At 33.1% G+C, this 23,308-nt stretch overlaps 1 pseudogene; it reads left to right on the forward strand.

Annotated features, from left to right (window-relative positions):
• The first annotated feature begins 12,821 nt into the window (after nt 1–12,821).
• Nucleotides 12,822–22,136, forward strand: LOC128225902 (receptor-type tyrosine-protein phosphatase epsilon-like; annotated as a pseudogene).
• The last annotated feature ends 1,172 nt before the right edge of the window (nt 22,137–23,308 follow it).

Below are 23,308 nucleotides of genomic sequence, written 5' to 3' on the forward strand. Positions count from 1 at the left end.
ACTTTCAAAATGAAAAGCAGTTGAACTGTCTTTAAATTTAATAAGTTACGTATAATATCAACGTTCGATTAAAATTCTTTAAAAAAATAAACATGAGCTGTCATTAAATGAAAAATGTGAGGCAGATTTTCTTTTTTATATAGATCAAATAAAGTTCTGAATACGAGACATTTTCTGCATAACGATAAAATTGCATTGGTGTGCTGCGGTTTAAAAGGGGCGGTACCTTGCTGTTCAATTCTTTGGTAAAGTGACGCGAAGTTCCCCTTCGTGTTTTAACGTTAAACGTTTTTATAATGAGTGTGCTGAAACTTGTAAATATTACAATTGAAATTCATAAACAATGTAATTATATACAGACGTAAATAAAGAAAACACCCTCAAACATGGTTTAATTGTCGTAATCAAAGTGCAATCAGTAAATGTCTCTGTAAAATATATAGATACCCTTTCTCGTGAAACACATTCTCATCCATCAGCTAATATATATGGCTTGGGATTCAGTGAAATTTTCCTTTTTTATCACTTGGTAATAAGCCCTATCAGTTAGCTTTTTCTAATGTATTTAACAGGTGTTGACTTCCTTGTACTTCATTTTTAAGGTTTTCTTCAACATTGATTTACGATATGCACTGCTGTGCGGAATATTTATAATGGCTAAAAAACTGACTACTTAAACTGATCAAAGTCAAATTTGACTGCAGAACAAACAGAGGTAAACACTTGTTAAAATAAAACATTTATTTGTAATCAAAAAGTGTTTAAATACGAAAATTTTACTACTTTAAATGAGAAAAGAAAATCACACAAAAATGAAATAAAAAGCTTTCTTTAATACTTATATAATATTGAAATACATTTTGAGGGTATAAACTACTATTTGTTCAAAAATTTAACTACGCTTATGTGAGACTGGAATAACACAGACAACTGCCACTGGAAGTGTTGTATTCTGAACTACAGTTTACATATTAATTCATTTGCAGCTGGATAACAGGTTCGTTCATAATTACCTATGTATAAAAGCAATTCATAAGTATAAGTTATTTTTGCATTTAGAAAATTATCACAACCGTTTCCTTTATTAGCAAATACATCATATTTGTATATAAATGTAGCAATTTTTTTAAACGTAACCCCACATATTGACTGTTTGATTAGTAGTTATCATGATTCTATCTCTGTGTCTACCCGTCGATATCTCAAACATGACTAAGCAATTGAAACAACAGTTTGAATAATCCTGCACATGGTTTGGTTACATAGTGAAAAAGTTTCGAGATAAATAGGTTTTTGTAAGAATGTTCCGTTTTAAGCAAAATAAATGAACGTGTTAAAAATATATAATTCAAAAAAGGAGATAAGCTTAGTCCTTCTAAAAACCTTGGTACTTCTAACAATTCTCTAATATGTCCAGAAGTATATCATTTTAAGTTTTTATCATCACTGAATGATAGTCAAATGATCTCAAATAAATCTAGTCAATTTGTATTTTTTTCAACAGTAACATAACTTCTTTCAACATGAGAGGACTGAAATGGTCAATACTTTGATAAGACATATGATTAATTATCATTTTGGTATAAAATTGAGTCACTAATACATTATAACATGTCGGTCTGAAATAATAGCATGTCAGCATATTCACATGTCGATTGGACATAATAACATCTTAGTTAGTCATAATAACATAATCACATGTTGGTTAGACATGATTGCATGCTAGTGAGACTTGATGAAATTTCCTTTGGAATTAGCAACATGCTAGTTAGACAAAAATATGTCAATCTGACATATAATCATGTTTGTTAGACAGATTAACGTTTTATTTAGACATAATATAATGTAAGGCAGACATAATAGCATGTAAGTGTAACATAATAGCATGTAAGTGAGACAAAATAGCATGTAAGGCAGACAAAATAGCATGTAAGTGAGACATAATAGCATGTAAGGCAGACAAAATAGCATGTAAGGCAGACATAATAGCATGTAAGACAGACATAATAGTATGTAAGGCAGACATAATACCATGTAAGGCAGACATAATAGAATGTAAGTTAGACATAATAGCATGTAAGACGGACATAGTAGCATGTAAGGCAGACATAATAGCATGTAAGGCAGACAAAATAGCATGTAAAAGAGACATAATAGCATGTAAGTTAGACATAATAGCATGTAAGGCAGACATAATAAAATCATATATGAAAACATACGATAGCTCTGGTGTTCCATATGTGATGTATGCATACTGCACTTAATGATTACATATGAATATCTAAGGTTATATAATATTGTCTTTTCTATTTCAGACAGCTTCTTTACTTCAAGTACGATGTTTTAACCGCAACTAATATGGAGCGACTATTCAACAGTCTTTTAGCTTTGTTAATTTTGAACATCTTGACCAATGCTGAATTAGGTAAATATTTCACCTACAATCCTAGTATTTGACTTCAGAAGTATCAAAAAATGATCAGTTGAAAGACTACCCTTGGATGAGATATGGACTCAATGGTTTCAGGCCCAGGTTTTGATATACCAACCAAAAGCTTGTAGGCAAATTTGTCTAGAATTAAAAAATGCATACATTCACTACAACAACACTTTGCGTTCAACAGGTAATGACATTATTAACATATAACAAATTATGTATTCTACTTGTAAACCTTCAAACGACACAAGGACACAACGAAATTTAAAAGACAACCAATTATAGACACATAGGAAAAATACACTGTATTTACATGTATATCAAAACATTTTTACCAATAACTATTTTATTTGTGCAAGAACAAAATAAAAACACATACTTATTTATTATGCTGTAAAAAATCTCCCTCGAGAATGCAAGAGTTGGCGTCTTTATTATGAACTGAAATCTCCGATTATTAAAGTAGGCAAATGTTTTATATAATACTACTTAAAATATGTCTGTTGTGCATATATAGTGCATCAGTATTGCCTTATCATAATTTTTGTTTGAACTTTCATTGTATTGCTGTTTTTTCGCTACTTAACTAAACCAATGTTTCTGAAAATGACCTGTGTGCGATTGTTTTTGCATGTATAATAACTTTATTAATTCGGGTTGTCTCATTGAGTTGCTTAAATTTCATTACTTATTGCAGTTAACACAAGTGGAAGTCATTGTAAGACAGGTTCATACGGATATATTTGTATATGTTTGTCGTATGATCGGTTATTGTAACGCTCGTCATCATTTTAAAATCATAAACTAAGAACGACCCGTTTGGTGCAATATAAACTCACACAATGCTGAATGGTACAGTAAAGAAACTAATTTTTATACCTGGTTTCCCCTGTAAATATAGCCATCACGTATTAAAATGTGTAATATATAGAGGGTTTTTGTTTATTTCAGTGGAGTAAGATCGTATTGTATTTCAGTATTTCAGGAGTGTCATAGAAAAACATATTTTCACGAGCGGCAAAGCCACGAGTGAAAATATAGTTTTTCTTTAATCACCAGTGAAATAAAATACGATCTTACACCACTGAAATAAACAAATTTTCAGTTTATTTTATGTTTAATTTTGGAGTTTTATAAGTATTTTAATTTATTTTCTTAAATACCCCCTTTTTTGGTAAGAGTGTGTTGAACGCCGTCACCCGTGGGACGCCCCTCATGCAAATTATATTTATATAATAGCAGATGACATAGCTGTCAATTTTCTATTTCCGGTTAGTTGAGAAAAAGTTATCTGATGTTCTTTTTTATAGTAAATTATTCGCTCGTTTCTAATGCAAATATTTTATGAACAGTAATCAATAAAGTTTTATAAGTTCATCTATGTTCCAAAATAATAACGAAAACACTTTTATAAGAGTGGCATAAATACATAACCACACTACTACGCTGCCATGTATTGAATGGCAATTTGAAAGGTCGAATGTGTAAGCAAGACGGATAATCATTTGATACAAAACATTTTACCAACTTGTTAACGTAATAAGATTCGTGTTACCACTTAGCTATAAATGCACTTTTGGTGCCAAACAGTAACTGGTAAACAAGTTATGGTTTGCGAGTTCCATTTGATAAGTAAGATACTAACTGGTTAACGTAATTTAGATTTTTTATTTGCCAACATTTCTGGCTCAAAATGAAGTGTTCTGTTTTGATCAAGGGAAGTAACTACAATGGATTTTAAAAGTAGTTCTGAAAGTCGATATTTTCACTCCTTATTTTGCAGTGAAAATATCAAATTGATAGTTTGAATGTTTGTGAACATACTATTTTGCAAAACGCCAAATTGGCAATATTCTAGCAGGTCATTCGATTTTTCTCGTTTTGTATTTATGATGAAGATTTATTTGAATCAAAACGACCTGAGGTTTTAAATTATTTCCGGTACTTCATTTCTGCAAAGTATTTAGAGCGAGAAATGGCATTGTATTTTAGTATTCGGCTCAACACTAGAGCCGGTGAAACAGGTATTTTTTTTTACAGGTAAAGCATGTGATAAAAAATATGTCACGAGTCGTCATAGTATACACTATATCATTCAATTCGTCAATGAAATATAACAGCATCCGGTATAAGTTTGCAAATCCGGTTTACTTGCAAACTTAGTTTTTTTTTATTATCTTATATATCAACTTCAAAATCGACACATAGAAAGTTTGTGCATTAAATAAGAAATATTTTAAGTAAAATTAAAAAAAAAGTTTTAAGAAGTATGAAAATTTTAATTCCAAAATTGATTTCTCCAGTTGGCCACCAATTGGATTTTAGGTCCCACGCGGGGTTTTGGCAAACTGCAATTGGAGAATTTTCCATATGAGACGAAACGGGGGGAAAATCAGCAATTTGAAAAAAATCAAATATTACAATTTAGAACAGAAATTACATTTCTATTTATGTTTTGAGTACTAGATTAATTAACTTTATTAAAATCTAAAAAAAATATCAAAAGTTTCGATTTTTTAAAAAACGGCTCTCCAATTGGGGACATTTCCAATTGGAGAATTTCACAGTCAATTTCTTTTGCTAAAGTTCACCAATTGGAGAATACAGAAGTTGGGGAATACAGAAGTTGGAGGAATAACCAGTTGGAGATTTCCACAGTATAACAGCTGCTGGGGAAATATAAAGTTGGGATATATACATGTCATCATATTATTGCTAATTAATTTCATATTGATAGAATATTCAAGAAAATAACAATGCAAGATGTTACCTGATTTCGCGTATACCATTGGCATTTTCAACTTGTGTGCAATCCAAAGCAGTTTTATTATATACAACTGCGTCAGATGTGTTGTTTTATTATTCCTTTTCAGAAAACTGTTCTAACAAAATGCATATTTCACAAATAAATCTAAACAATCAAACGGTTTGCTTAATTTTGCATTTTCCAATTATACTTCCTGATGGTACTTGGTTATAATATTGAATTTTAATCGACTTTAAGGTTAGATAGCACTAAGGATTGATTACTATCTTATTTCCTGAACTCGTTCAATGAAATTGTGACTAATATAACGACTCGTGACAGCGTCTATATGTACGTCGGAGTGATCTTAGTGTTTCTAGGTTTAGAATGCACGAAGGTCCGAACTAATATAGCATCATAAACTATGTGTTAAAGCTTATAAATCATTGAAACATTCCTATATTTCTTAACGATTGATAATAAACTTCGATACTGTTTCATAATTTGATTAAACAAATTTCTATTATGGCCAATGTTTTCCATATGTTCATTCTTCTCGTAACAAATATTGTAATATATTTTACATACCTTGTAAATCTATCTCAAAAAGGCCCTGTTAATACTTCTGGTTGGTTGGACATTTAATTCGTACCAAATCAATTCCTTCTAAAAGAACAATCGATTGTTTTTCGTAAAAAATAAAGGGAAACAAAACAAATGAATGGTAATTATTGACTCATTAAATGGTATTAAATTAATGCATGCACGTCATCATAACGTCACGTGACCATAATTCAATTTATTCACCTACATTGAGATGTATAAGCAATATGTACAAAGGAATATTAATTCAAGTAATTTAAATGACGAAAAGGTAGAATCAAAAGACTTTACATGGCATATTGATTAAACAACTACTTCTACTAATACTACTTCTACGTCTACTACAACTACTACTACCACCACAACTACACTACTACTAATACTACTACTACTACTACTACTGCTACTGCTTCTGCTACTACTACTACTACTACTACTACTACTACTACTACTACTACTACTACTACTACTACTACTACTACTACTACTACTACTACTACTACTACTACTACTACTACTACTACTACTTCTACTACTACTACTACTACTACTACTACTACTACTACTACTACTACTACTACTACTACTACTACTACTACTACTACTACTACTACTACTACTACTACTACTACTACTACTACTACGACTACGACTATTACTACTACTACTACTACTACTTCCACTACCACTACCACTACCACTACCACTACCACTACCACTACTACTACTACTACTACTACTACTACTACTACTACTACTTCTATTGTTACCACTACTACTACTACTACTACTACTACTACTACTACTACTACTACTACTACTACTACTACTACTACTACTACTACTACTACTACTACTACTACTACTACTACTACTACTACTACTACTACTACTACTACTACTACTACTACTACTACTACTACTACTACTACTACTACTACTACTACTACTACTACTACTACTACTACTACTACTACTACTACTACTACTACTACTACTACTACTACTACTACTACTACTACTACTACTACTACTACTACTACTACTACTACTACTACTACTACTACTACTACTACTACTACTACTACTACTACTACTACTTCTATTACTACTACTTCTACTACTACTACTACTACTACTACTACTACTACTACTACTACTAATAATAATAATAATAATACTATTACTACTATCACTACCACTACCACTGCCACTACACATACCACTTATACTACTTCTGCATTCAAACTCACATGCGCCCAAGCCGAGAATGGAATGCGGGTCGCCTAGGTAAGATACGAATGCGCTAACAACTGCACTACCCGGATAACTTACTTTTTTTCTATGTTTAAAAAAGGGCGTAAATCATCGACAATTTGTAAACTAATCGTCCTTTGACACTGTAATTTTGGCAAATTGAGAAGTGACAATAAATCCGTCAAATATTAGTAGTTTGTTACCAAAGTCGAACTTAGCCTGTATTGTATATTTCAAAATATGTTTACCAAATGTCGCGTCCATGCGCGTTCGTCCGGACACCGCGAAAACCAGCAGACTGACCGACCAAATTCTAATTTTCTAATTGTAACCAAAGTCGCACTTGACCCGGGCCAAAAAGGTTTTGAAAGTTCTCATGTCTTTTTGGCAAATGAAAATATCATTTTAATGGCTTGTATATTGTTATTAGGAAGGAAGTACCTTCTGATTCGTTTTTTATTCTTATAAATTTTATTTATCAATATTATGACGAATTTGTATGTATTTATTATTTGATAAGGTCATTCAATATGCACAAAACAGTCGACCCATACGCATTTTAATATTTTAACATTATCGGAACCCTCATCCGGATTTTAGAGGCCTTTTTATTTTTCAATATTGTTGATAATTATGAGGTCAAATAGATACACATAAATTATTTGTACCCATCATTCGACTTGCCATCAGTGTAGACGAGTCTTAAACGACTCTCCTTTAGTCTATAAAACCTTTGTTTTTGACAGATTGAGTGTTTGTGTGCTAAAGCCGGTGTTTTACTCTCCGTTATTATTTCCAGTACATGCGTATTATATTCAGAATGACATATGACGGTTATTCTTGTCTGTTAACGGGGTGTTTCAAATAGTTACATGCGTATTGTATTCTAAAACTGATATTTTCTTCTTTAAGCGACGGGAAATGTCGTTAATGGAAGCGCAAAACAGTCCTCAAAATACCGCGACTGTTCAGCCGAAAAAGCGTTTGATGGCGAAAAGGAATTCCGCGAATCTCCATTTAATTGCACGTGCAGTGTAACAGAAGTCAATAATCAACATCATTGGTGGGAAATGGATTTTGGGTCGAAACATTTGATTGGTTCTATTATTGTCACGGGTCGCACAGGTATATTTTTTGTTGGTTATTTGAATTAAAATATATTTCAGAATGGCATAAACTCTATGACTTACAGATATCTGTTCAAGGTATATTTTATATCTCCCGCAAAAATAAGAGAAAAAAATGATGGTCTTGAGCCGTATACAGAAATATATGTAACAAGAAAGAGTTTTATGAATAATACATACTTCGAATTAAGATATAGAAACGCATTACGTTCGATGACATTTTAGGTATTTGGTTTATTGACGAAATACAATCTTTCACTTTCAGACGTTACCATTTAAGATAAAATATAAGCAATATTCTTAAGTTGATTCTGTTAAATTGCCATTCTTGATGAATGGTTGGATGGATGGATGGTTAAATTGATAATAGAACATAACCCTTATTTAGTAAACTTTGTAAGGATCAATCCTCTTATACTACTGATTCAATGGTATTAAAACTTTAACATGCGTTAAATGTATCTTATCCACCCGTTGTAAGCAGGATGTCCATCTTCGGTCCGTTAGTCCCTTAAGCGTGTCTCCACCAATGCCCCCTCAATCAGATCATCTTAATATGATGAGGCAAAAGCTTCGGTATAACATGAAAAGCTCTTAAATTGATTCAATTGAACTAACGACTTTACAATCCGCACCGCTCTGTTCTTGCTAGCGTAATTTAAAGTGAAGTCAAAGCAAATAGTAATGTAAGGAAGCTTTCCGCTCTGTGAGTCCACCTTTGAAGTAGATTATTTGCAAACATTAGTAATAAACAGCACATCGATTTATATATATGGTATTTATATATTCACATATAAATTTTCAATGAATATAGTAAATATACTCGTCAATTATATTCAATGCGTATCCCTGTACCGATAAAGTTTAAATATTCTTTCTTTTTTTTTATCTTACTTGCATGTCAAGCAGATATAAGTCTTTGTGGAAAACATTAACTATTTGATGCTAAAGTCGCTCAACAAAAATCAGTGACGTGCAAGTTTTGGTGCTTGCCCGTCTGCGCTGATAGCTGCCTTTTGACGTAATTCGTGTTCGACTTAAGTTTATTGCAGACATTGAAAGGTGCTATTATTGCCCCACACGAAGCCGGATTAGAAACCGCAGGTCTGTCACGGGAGTTGGATGAAAGCGACATCGTCGGAAGCGACAATATTATTATACTCTATTACAGGTAACGCATCAACCCAAAGTAGAAGCCTTACTTCTCATATAAGTAACGACACGATGGACCATAACATAGGAATAGTCGTTCAACCAGCTAATCCGAATACAATTGGGTTTACCGTGAAGTTTAATGACACTCCTAGAGTTGCACAGTATATCAGCATTACAAACAACGTTACGGTAGACGTGATGACTATTTGTGAAGTAGAAGTAATTGCAGCAAGTAAGAAAGTATACACTATGAAATGTTCTTGATTTAAGACAACTTTGTAAGATAGATATGGGTGGCGTACATAACTACATTTGTTCGGGACATGATTATCGAAAACTAACAAGTTGTTTTTTAAAGGAGTCGGGAATCGACATGTTGAATTTTGTGTAAGGTGTACAAGATGCCTTTTACGATTGCAAGTCACAGATATAAAGCAAAATAAGTTCATTCGTTGTACTATTTGTAAATATGAAAGCTTATACTCGTGTTAAATATACCGAAATGAGTCAATAATATTATAGGAAGTGGGACAATTGACCTTACGAAATTCTGTTAGGAATTAAGTCAATGTCAATAATTATGTTTGATGAGTGTTCATTATGAATCGTCCTTTATTAAACAATTGACTAGAAAGGTGAAGCCATTGAATGCCTTAACGTCCATTCGTAATCATTAGCAACAACTGCCCACATCTATGTATCTATGACTACCATCATTATTAGCATTATTTGTTTAATTTGGTGCATGCTTTAAAGTGTCTTGGATTTTACGTGGTATGTTAAACATCGATATTGAAAACGTATTTGATTTCAAATTATGACAGGCTGTCCGTCTGGATATTTTGGTGACCAGTGTTTGCGAAGATGTAATTGTAAGAGCCAATGCGAAGTTATATCTGGCAACTGCTCCGTTTGTGAGCCGGGTTGGGAGCCACCTACATGTGAAACTGGTAGTTGTTTTAATAGTCAAGCGAATATTTATCAGTATTTTGTCCATTAAAATAAAATAGAAATCATACAAACAGCAAATGTTATCTCAATTACGATTAAACCGTTTAAATATAATGAGACATTAAAATAATCAACAAACAAAACTTTTTATCACGTTTGTGTCTTTTTGAATCTTTAAAAGGAGTCCTGAAGGCCGAGTCCTGTTAGCTTTTTGTACTTTTATTTTGATCGGACAAACCCGCAAAAAGCGTTTTTGTTTTTTCTTTTATCGAATTACTTTTTGAAAGCATCATTTTTTGGCAAATTGCTTCAGTGTTCTCCGAAAGCAGTGTAATTGAAAAGCGTAAGTGACGTATCACTGAAATGTTTTTTCTTATTCTGTTGATAGCCTTGCGCGGAGAACACTGATGTGATCAAACTTATTAGGAACGAAAAAAACACACATTTTGTTTCTATTATATATAGTTACATGTATATATATTATACATATTTACGGTGTCTCTGGGGCAAATCTCATGAATCATCTTCACAATTTCAGCCACAATATCTAACAGATATAAGGTGTCCGATTAGAAACGGTGTTCAATGTATATCAAATTCAAATACGACACAAAGATAATGTCATCGTATTACTTAGACTTTTCAAGAAACAGATCTAAGAACCTGAAAAAATGATTTTAGTATTTTCTATGCAATATCTATAACTATTTGGAATATTAAATTTTCTTACAGAATGTACACAGGGCTATTATGGACATAATTGCAGCAAAGAATGTTCACAGAATTGTAGGAACGACAGTTGCAGCGCCAAGGATGGCAACTGCACGCTAGGATGCAAACCAGGATTCGATTTTGAAATAAACACCAACTGCACTTCTGGTAAATAATTCCGTAATTGTCAATGTTTTGTTCACTTGAATATTTGTAAGCAAATCTCTATTCATAAACATTGCGTTAATATGTTGATTTTTATTCATGGTTTAGGTAGTACTAATAATATATGGCGTATATAACTGGATAGCTACAAAAAGACAAAATATGATCAAATCTGCTACACATTTGATTTCGAAGAATTGTTGTTTCTTTCAAATCAGAACAATATTTTTTGTTCATCCAAATGGAGAAAAATAACTAAACAAACCTCAGTGATTCCCGTTTTTTATTTTTCTAACCAAAGCGATGCGATAATTATAGAAAATAGCGTGTATCCTTTATATTTATTTGAATAGTCACTTTACACAGCAATCGAATACGATGTATTTTAGAATGCCAACATGGGTACTACAATGATTGCAAAAAAGTGTGTGGGCACTGCAAACAGCAACCGTGTAACAAAACGAATGGTCATTGCTCGGATGGCTGTGCTGATGGATACACTGGAGATAAATGTGACCTAAGTATTAAAATTTATATATATAAATATATAATAAACGCTTGTTGTACCAATTAATTCATATTATACATCTGTTCAGTCTAATTAATAAGGTTTGAGATCGTTTAACTAGAATTTTGTGTCGCTTACGAAGCAAGGTAGAAACATAGGGATTATTTGTTCTCGTCGCCGGCAAGGTCTTGTTTACTAAGCGTATAGGCTATACAACCTTCATTGAAGGGTCATAGATCCGAAACGAAGATGTGATGACGACGACGCCGAAGGTAGAATTATTCATTTGAGTCTGCCATACTTCAAGAAAACTGTCTCCGATTATTTACTGGTGCATGATATTTAGAGACCTCAACTTTGAATGCATATTGGTTATAGTAAGTAGATGACCCATATTGCTTACGGCCCTCTCGACATGAGACACGTGTAATTAGCGGAACTATATGTTAAAATGTACGTGATGATATACCTTAAAAAGCGTGAACATCTCAAGGTTGATTCATGTGTTTAAGAATGTTCCACCGGCAGTTATGGCGACAAGTGCTCTAGCAATTGCAGTCAACAATGTATTACTGAAGAATGTCACCATGTGACTGGGATGTGCAACCAAGGATGCAAGCCTGGATATAATTTTCTGATAGACCCTAAGTGTGAAACTCGTAAGTATAAAGATATTGTAAATGAGAGTCTGATTTCATTGAGGCGAGCGCAGTTTGCGTGTATAATGCACGATTACAATGCATTCTTGTTCTGATAAGTATTATCACGAATATGTTACATCGTTTAAGGGCGCTTGATTATTATCTTATCGCAATGTCGGAAGCACTGTCCGTGGTATATGCGTATAATATATTCATAATATGCTATATCCGTTTCGAAGCCAGGACGGTGATTTTGAAGAAGTTTATGCTCTAAACGCTTTTTTCAATGTCTATAAGTATCTGGTTCTTAAACACCAATTATTTCACTGTAATATTCTTATAAAGCGTGTAAAGGTGGAGACTGTGGCACGAACTGTTCCTTGTCATGCGGCGAATGTCGTCAAAATGACATTTGTAACAAGGTGTCAGGCAATATTCTAAACGACTATAGTGGTATGGTGAAAACACTGGTATGTAAAAACAGAAGATTAAAATGAAGAAATATTAGAGGTAGAAGAAAATGACGGTGGAAAAAGGTGGAAAAAGGGATTTGTACAGGGACTGGTCAGATCGGTATAGATTTCATTAACTTTGTACTAAATGACGTTTAGATTGACGTATTTGGTTCTGGACGTGGTCAAATATAAGTTTGTTCTTCTGATACGAGGCTTCTTTCGATACAAATAATTAAAGTTGAAGAGACAAATAACTGACCAATGAGATGATTTCTTTCGTCGTTATATAATGGACAGTGGAAGGTATCCTCAATTTCACCGCATTGACAATTAGGGCTGTCAGAACTCAGAGACTTCTTGAATACATGTTGCCATTCCTATATGGATATTTATTCTAAAAAATACAAATCAACTTATACCCTTTTTAAAAATGTGTACATCATGAAGATTTGTAACAATCCGTAACCGGGCACCACATTTATAAATTTAGGTTTAATTTGGTAAATACAATACCTGACATATTACTGCGGGAAACAAATAAACTAAGTGCATAAGTAAACCACTTTTAAACGTTTCCTGTGAAATCCATTGGGATGCCAATGTATTTTTTATTTGTGGAGTCAAAGTGATAAGCTTTATGTATATACTTCAGATTGCAAAGTTTAATAAATACAAATGAAGAAATTATCTTTGCCACTATTCCGGATTGGCAAACGCTCTTTACACATCTACCTAATATTAACAATTAACTCTTTATAGTCCTTATAAATTTTCGCAACCATACTTTGAATTTCATAAGAGAACCAGTTAATAAAAATGACTGATAAAAAGGTGGTAGTTGTACGTTTGTAGCTTAATATGTGTTATTGAATCATGTTGTCATATGTACATGAAATATAATAAAGCCAACATCTTATCCCCCGGTTTCATGTAATGTATGTAATCAGTTTAGGAAAGGCTCCATTGGTCGTTCATTCGGATATATAGAAGATCTTACTACTGAAGTATGGATATGCATTTGCAATTAAACGCATTAGAACAATGATATTAACCGTTTAAAATAGTTCCAATTAATTATTTAGCACACATAACGATATGGTTTATACTTATTTATTGAAAAAGTTCATGGTCTTTGGCATATTGTCGAGAAGTTTGTTTTTTTAAGATATGAGAGATTGAATGTGTTTGGTGCATGCTCGTAGACTGGAATGTTTAACGACACCGAATCAATCACAATAGCTGGTAAGCTTTATTTGTTTCAGTTTTCACTCAAGATAACAAATACCAAGAAAACTCTCCCGCCGGTGCAGCTGTTGGAGGTGTAGTCGGTGCTCTGTGTGGTGTCGCTGTCATTGTCGGTGTGGTGTTTTTCTTCTACAAGAGAAGACCTCGGTAAGGCATTGTTCAATCGGATTATGCTCTGAGAACACTGAGTGGTGAAGGTGAAACGAATTGATATCTTGAAGGCTCATGTTCTTGGACCAAAAATCAGTTTTTCGGGTAATGCATCTGAAAATAATTATTTTGTTATAAGTTTGAAAATTGAAAAATTGCAAAACATATATAGTAATGCTATAGAATTGAAAAGGATTTTGGTTTGAATGGAACCAACGTCGGTAATGTCAAGAACAAAATTAAAAAACCGATGACTAAGCCCCTAAGTTATTAATTGATTAATAGCGATGTTAACGCTTATAAACAAAATGGTCTTCGCAGACGAGATTTGAGCAAATATCAACATTTGCTGAATAATTCCAGCTTTTTGTATTTAAGTTTTTCCACATTGTATTTTGCCAAACAAACAAATGTGAATTTAACATAAAACGAGGTTCTTAATAAGAAAAACTGATATATGACGAGTATGTCTTAATTTTTTCAGAACGCCGCAAACAAACGAATCAAGTAAAACGTACGAAAACGCTGGGTTTGATACACAAACACAGAACGTTTCATATTCGTTGAGCAAAGTCTCCGCAAATTTAACAGAAAGTAAGTGTATATAGGTCATATTGAAATTGATTTATACGAGATTGGTAATACAACCCCTTTTTAAAGAAGACACCAAAAACACCAAAAGTTGTTTTCCAGAAACTTAGTTACAAGGTATTTTTACAATTCAAAGCATACGTTTAAGATGTCACTTCCAGAGACATTTTTCATTACGCCTGGATCAATCACATTTACCACCGACGAATTCAAGTAAGGGTAAAACAAACTACAACAAAATATTTCAGTTGCAGATACCAAACACACATGCGTTAATTACTATGAGTTTGAAAATTCCACACCTGGCATTCAGATTCACAATCTTTGGGATTTCATCAGAGACAACAAGAGAAACGAATGTCAACACTTTAATGACGAGTTTGCAGTAAGTTCTCACAACGCATTTTAATAGTTTTGTATGTAAGCCTGTTATTTGCTTAATTGGATTCTACTATTTACCTTGTGAAAAGGATAAAGAAAGACATGCATACGTTACCGTGTATATTATTACAAATAAGGCTTAAAGTGTTGAATATTTTGTCTGTTATGGGGAATAAAATATTCGTTGTTCGCATTAATTTAGAAACATAAATGACAGTAATCAGGTTGGATTTCCGGCGGTTAATACTGTACACAAGACGACATCGGTCAAGGATATGATGTGACTTATAGTTCTCGTAAGTTTTACGTTTTTATTGTTTTAAAGATCAACATTTATTTTCGGCCAACAGAAACTTCCAACCGGACTTGTCCATAAACACGATGTTGCTGGCAGGGAAGAAAACAAGGGGAAGAACAGATACAGGGAGATGCACGCATGTAAGTCTCGATACGCGAGGAAACAATATACATACATTCAAACTTGAGAGAGGAATAAGTTGAACCATGAAAATAAATAAATGGGCAACGTATGTAATTGATTACTAGGCCTGATGGAATTCGTTATATAAGTCTGCATTCATCTATGTTAGTACAGCAAAAAAGTTATGGAATATTTTTTTGTCGTTTAAAACAGGTATAGTGTATTTTGAAAAAAAAACATACTTAAGTAAGAAAGGCGACTTCATCATTAACACAAACAAACATAATTGACTTCATTTTTGTCTTACCAGTCATGCGTGTTCTGCTTATGCTTAGATGACCATTCCCGCGTGACGTTACAGAAGGAAAACAGTGACGACTGCGACTACATTAATGCGAGCTACATAGACGTAAACTTATTTCATAATTTTGAGATAATGAATCGAGTTAAATCCTATGTGTTTTACACATGTAATATGTTGTCGGATTGTGAATTGAAAATAGAATCTAGAATCAAACCATTTTACCAGCAGCCCCAGCAAAATCTAAAATTGTCATTGATAAAGTTGTTTTTATTTTATTCCTGACAGGGTTACGATAAAGCTCGAAAGTTTATAGCGTCTCAAGGTAATACATTTATACTCTTTTAATATTCTACCAATTGACGAAGAAACTAAGCTAGAGTACAGTTATGACCTTTATTGTCAGATAAAGCCTTATTTGATCTCAAAACTTGTGGTATTTATTTCAAAACTACATTTATTTAGTTTTCTTCGGCTCCGTAAAGATGAATGAGATTACTAATAATAAGGTTGTGTATTAATATTCAGGAAGTGAAAACGTTTTTTTTTCTTATACTATGGTGAAGGTCCAACCAAAAATATGACTTCTGGCGAATGGTCTGGCAAGAGAATGCTGAAAAGATAGTTATGCTTACTAACCTGATTGAAATGGCGACGGTAATATCAACTTGAATAACACTATTTTATGTTGATCATATATGATTCTGTTGCATATTGCATATTGCAATTTCGCCTTATGTGCACAGTAAAGGTTGATGCAAAAAAGACTTTTCGACTTTAATGACATAAACATACTAATTAATTACAGATAAAAAACATAAACCTTTTACAAATTTATTATTTGAATGGAAGTTTCGCCACAAATTACCGCAGTTTGAAAAGCCCAAAAATATCGCTTATACTTTAAAATCTGTTCAGAAATCATAAGCTTTTTCGATTAGGTCATTAAAGTCAAATGATTAAACATAATCATGCATAAAAAATATATAATAAAGTTTTGCATCAACCTACATTGTGTTTTTCTTGTTTGTTTCCTCCCTAAATCAATCTGAACTAAATATAAAAACACAACATTAGCATTTGCTAGGGAGTGTACTACTATGTATAAATTCTATAGATTTTTATCATCAGGTCAAATATGTCTAACATTATTATATAGAACTGTAAATAAAAATCAAACTATCTTTGTCATTCAAAACAGGTCACATTATGGGCTTCACCATGTTTGTAATCGCAGCAACTATCATCAATCTTCATTATTCTAGCTTAGATAATAATTATGTAATATATTCTTCTTCTTGCATTTGTTCCTTTGTGCCAATTTTAACCATTATAGCAACGCCGCAAATACAGTTATTTTGGTAATTGCTTACATTTTTATCAGGTGAAGTGCCTGAGATACTGGCCAGAAATGGACCAAACCTGCTGCTTCGGGGGAATCGACATATCCTTTACAGCTGTTAAAACGTTTCGAGATTATGAAATGAGAACATTAATTGTTAAAAAGGTTTGTTAGTATATGTTTGTTATATATAACATTTTAAGTACTTACTTTTTTTAGTAGTATAGTATTTAATATTGCCATCAAATGTTGTTTTTTTCATTTTAATTGTAATGGTTTCCGTGACAGTAATGACGGTTAATACTATTTCTAGGCACAAAGTGAATCCAGGCGAATTCAACAGTATCATTTCAAAGCCTGGCCTGACAAAGATGTCCCTGACAATGGATGGTGTCTTGTTGAGTTTTTGAATGCTGTTGAAACAAAGTCTACAAATGCACCTATCATAGTACACTGCAGGTATACTTTTATAAACTTAATGAAATATCTTACATTATAATTTGTTCTTGGTTACAATTATAATATTAAGCGCTTAAAATTACATTTGAAATCATTTGGAATTTCTTTTTATAGTGCCGGTGTGGGTCGGACAGGCACGTTTGTTGCTCTTGACAACCTTGTTGATGAAGCAAAAACTGAAGAATGTGTCAGACCTTTGCAGATGGTAGAAGCCCTGAGGCGGCAACGAGTCAACATGGTTCAGACAAAGGTCGGTGTTAAACTATGCCAACTGATGTTTAAACATGTAAATGTTTATACTACTACTTGCGTAGTATAGACATATTTATCGTATAACGTATTTTTATTGCCATCTGACGTAGTACTAATTTATTCAAATGACACTAGAAAGGCGACAGCTCGAGACACGTTGAAACGGCCTTAATGCTAGAGCTACCCGATATTTCAGTAACGCCGATTCCTGATCTCAGCTATGTTTTCTTGTATGTAAGTTTATGTTTGATGATTTTCAATCAGGATCAGTATGTATACTTGCACGAGGCGCTTGCCGAAGCCCTGCTGATGGGCACTGATCACGTCTGGTATAGACAGTTTGAAAGTGTCCATTCATTCATGATGACAAGAAAACCGGGACAAAAACAAACGAGGCTGGTTCAACAGTTTCTGGTACTTAGATGAGTTTACTTCTAAATGAACAATGACTGCTGGATATCGTCCTATTTATTAATTTTGAGATAGTAAAACACTTGTCAAACGCCTAAGGCATTATATGTTTGGTCCATATATTTTCTTTTCCGATTAATTACGGTCCGTTAGCTCGAGTTTATAGCCCTGAGTCCGTTTCTTGGTAATAACCAGTGTATTTGGTTTTTGTTGCTTAAAGCGTTGATTAGGTTTTAAACACTGATTACAGTTGATAGAAAAAAGTCTTACAAATGAGTCGCAGCAGGTGCAGAATGGGCCGGAATATGGAAACATGGAATCAATTCTTTCAGAAAGTATGAGTTTCTAATATTTCTATATGTTAAATATGTGTTTCGTGTACCCTGATATTTCTTACAATATATATATATATAAACATAAGAGATTATATTGCAAAGTTGAAAAGCGAAGATTTATCATCATTATCAGTTAACTTAATTGTAGTTGACGCATACCGCCCGAAATTGAAGAAACGAGGTTCTGATTTTACACAACAACTCGGCGCAATTATGTTGCCGGTAAGACTCCAGCGTACTATTTCACCAGAAATTACCTTTTTGTTCTGCTTTCATATTCATATATAATAAACCTGGATTTACTCTGTATCCAAGCCTATGTCTTTGTTTATTTTTTTTAATTTGGCTAGGATACATTTTTTTATATGCAAAAGGGTGTATTATCAAATATCTAGCTGGTGTCAACAATATTGCTTATATATTTCAATACGATCTTAATGTGTTATTAAAAGTTAACGCTGCTTTATTTAAAAAAACAAACTGATTTTGTGCTTTATACGTTCGTCGAAAATTTCATGAATGTAAACGTCATCAAAAAAGAATGAACACGATGTCTCATTTCAATGCAATTACTTTCACTTGTTTATTTGTCACCGGTTTTACAATTTTCTGATGTATTACTATTGTGAATGTGAATACTTCAGAGCTTTTCCGGAAAGAATAAGTTCTTGCTGTGCAAATCTCCGTGTGAAGAGCAGCTGGAAGAGTTCTGGTCTCTTGTTGAAGAGCAGCACGTGATCACCGTCATTATGCTTACTGCTATATCCTGCCGAGCAAACCAGGTATGGGAGAACAATTCAAACGAACTATCGTTGGTTAATGTCACAATGTTCAAAACGACAATAACATATATCTAATCATACTTCAATTGCACATCGGGCTGCCAAACGACACTCTTTAGTTAAAGAGTTACGACCCGTGGATATATGTATTAGGATCTTTTATAAGCCCTAACTAAGGTAGCTCATAATGTCTAATATAGAAATGTGATAATGGTGCATGTGGCATGTTAAAGCGTCAAATATTTTTGAAACAAAAATAACAACAATACTTTCGTCCTTTGTTAAGTTAAAATGATTTTTTAAGACGTTGACTTGTTAACACTAGTGATTAGGTCCCAATGAACGCCTGCTCTGAAAAATATGAATAAAGATAGTTCAATGTGTATGTATGCTTTGTTTGATTTGCGCCACAAAGTGTCTCTTGATGTTTGTTTTTCGTGTCTGGTAGGCCTTAACCTAGTGCAGCAAAACAGGGTTATCATAAATAGTTTGCCTATTAGGGTTTGTTCCTGTAGATTCCAATGTATTACCAGATCAGATCAGATTAAGCTGACATCCGATTACCTTACTGTTCGTATTGCCTTAAACTATAGGTAGTAATGCATGACTGAACAATCACGTGTTTTTTTATCTTTGACAATACTAACATACAAGCGTACATTCATGGCGTTTGGCTTGAATTTTAGACCTGTGTGTACATGGGCGGGAATGGAAATGGGAAAATTGGAAGATATTCTGTTAACTTCATACAAGAACGGAAGAATAAAACGTTTAACGAAAGGAGCTATTCATTTCGGGACGAGGACAATGAGGTATGGTTCCGAAAGAACTTGTAATGCCTAAAGTACAACAAAGAATAAGTGTGTATACTTTTTACGAAAACTTTATTTATGTCCATTGTAAGTATATATAAGTATTTAATGAGAACGGTTTAGAGTGCAAAATTTAGTTTACATATCCATTTAAGGACGAGGACTATCTGACAACAATAAAACAGTTTCAAATCACCGGTTGGACTGATGACGAACCACTTCCGTCAATGCAAAACATGTTAGACTGCCTCAATGCTGTCAGGAAGTGGCAGCCGCACCTAGCCGAAAACAGACCTGTTTTGATTCACTGCGAGTAGGTTTCTTATCAAGGAAATTTAACATGGTTTTCAATAACTGCTGTTTAAGTCGGTTCTCTATTAAAATATTTGCGAAACTTGAGTTATGACCATTTACTGTAGCATTATCATACAATTATGTCATTGCAGTTATATTTTTAATTGGACATGTTTTTTAAAACATATGTCTGATAATTGAAAAACAATGATTATGTTCGAAATATTTTTCATTAAACAGCTTCATATTAACATAATTTTATCTGAAAACAAGGACGGGACATAAGCGAAGCGGATTGATCGCAGCACTTTTGAATGAGCTTTACCGCATGGAAAAGACACGAGGTCAGATAAACATCGTGGAGATTGTAAAGACAATGAAACAGAGAAACAGGGACATCATCCCCAGTACTGTGCGTAACTTCAAATTAGGAAATTTTATGTTTTCGAATTTATTATACATATTTTAAATCAACAGTGTCGATAGCTGATGTGCGCATCCGTAACGTGTTTAAAGAGTATATTGTTTCGTCTTAAATTCTCATCATCTTTAAGAATATTTCAATCCCTTTTGACTTGTGTCTTTTTCTTTCAGGTTCAATTCAAGTTCATTTATGATTCGCTTTTAGAACATGCAAAGAACGCCACCGGCTATGAGATCATTTGAAGAAAGTCGACAAAGTCCTTAAATGTGACAGTGTCCATAGACTATAGTGTGCTTTACGAAGAGATGATTTAAAAGTTTAATGTTCATAACAACACATATCCGATCTTTCTTAGATCACGACTGCGTTGCTTGCTTGAACGTTCAAAACGATTGTGCGTGTGTGTCTGTGCATGTGTGCGCGTTTGTGTGTGTATGTGTGTGCGCGCGCGTGTGTGCGTGTGTGTGCGTGTGTGTGTTTTATGATTGATATTAATAATCGTATTCATGACACATTGTTCTTTTGTTTATTTGAGTTTTGGTAAGCTTACACGAAGCTTTATACCTGTTTGGTGATCAGTAAGTAGATACACAAACCATTAACGTATCGTGTTTATAAAAAAGCGAATGAGTTTCATTTGTTTGTCCTGCACTTATAATCAAATGCTGGTTTACGTGTTGCATGTCTTGGAATTTGATTTCGTGATTTTAACTACACTTAAAACACTGTAGTACTCTGTGATGTTATTGATATCTTGTAGGGGTCGCTGACATGTTAAATGTCCGAAACATTTGTAAAAAACATTACTGTAAAGATCATTGACATTTGTATTGAAATTTAGCTACACACGGAATATAACATGAACGTAGAATACGTAATTATGAAAATAATACGTATATACATTATAAAAGAATCTTCTAAAACAACATACATTAAGTACACTACCGGTGTCATAGAAACTGAAGTGTTCTGTGATAATATGGATATCTGGTAGTGTTTGCTCTCCTGTAAAATTTACAAATCATCTGTGAAACATCACTGTTGAGAATATTGACATTTGTTTTAAAACTTATCTTATGATTATAACCTTGTTATTGTAAATGACAGTTTGTTTGCACGTGCATGCAACTCGATTTTACTGCGAATATATGCAACGCTTTTGCAATAAAAATACCAAAGCATGTTGTGTTTCATTGTGAAAATGGTTAAGCTGAGTTGCTTATATTTCTGTATAATCTCTTTTTATGATCTAAAAGAAGGTCGGAGGCCGCAAAAAAGAGTACTTAGGATGATTTATTGATCAACAAAAAAAATGCAACTTGCAACATCCGATTTTAGACCTGTATACTGTATATATATATATAAGCACTTTATTACTGACCAACGTCTAAAAGAAAATACATTGAATAACAAAAATGTGATAAAATGTAGTAGAATGTATTCAGTGTTTCAATTAAATTGTCTTAAAAGTGGTGTCAGTGACCATGTTGTTTTTCTTTACTGATATTAATGTACATTTCCCGTTAAACACGTGTCAAACACTATAGTGTCGAAACCCCAACATGAGCAACCGAATGATACCATATTTATATTTATTGTTGTTATACTTTTAATACAGAACACAAATATATATATAATATAAATTCATATATACATCAGAAAATAAATATTTTGTTGGATCAGAACTTGGTGGCAACATGAATTACTTGAATAATTAATGGTGCTAAACTTCAAAGTGAATGCATCGTCTTAGGTGAAACGCGACATACTCTTTTATTGTTTCAACCAGTTGGGTTTGGAAATGTGTGGTGGTCATATTCGTTAAACGCTTTGCATAATATTTATGTTTTCCAATCTGAAGTGTTGCCTATTTACTTTAAAATGTTTATTGAAATTAAATATAAGTGTAAAACCTAACATAAATCATGACAGATCCCATGTATGTATAAGATTCAGCCGTTTTTAAGAAAATCTTCATCGATCAACAAAAAGTACTAAAAAAATTTAAAAAAATGTTAAAGCCGCTCAAAGGGTCTGTGTGTTAAGGAAGTGTTGCAACATTCAGACTCATAATCCTCAAGGAATCTTATCAAATATTCCATTATCCTTATAACCCCAAAGCGGACTACCTTTTACGCGCTACCTCTCCCCGCTAGATCCTCACCAGGACTACTTAACTTCCCGGGTCAAACGTGTTAATTTTGAACGCACACTTATGAACATATATAATCTAAACGACAGGTTGCATTAAAAGAAAATGTGTACCTAAGCTCTTCACGAGGAAATTAGAATTAGTATTTAAACACAACTAATATACCAAGCAAATTATACGAAAAGGCTTTAGAAACAATC

Source organism: Mya arenaria, chromosome 3 (genome assembly GCF_026914265.1).
Source record: "Mya arenaria isolate MELC-2E11 chromosome 3, ASM2691426v1".
In the NCBI taxonomy this organism is placed as follows: domain Eukaryota; kingdom Metazoa; phylum Mollusca; class Bivalvia; order Myida; family Myidae; genus Mya; species Mya arenaria.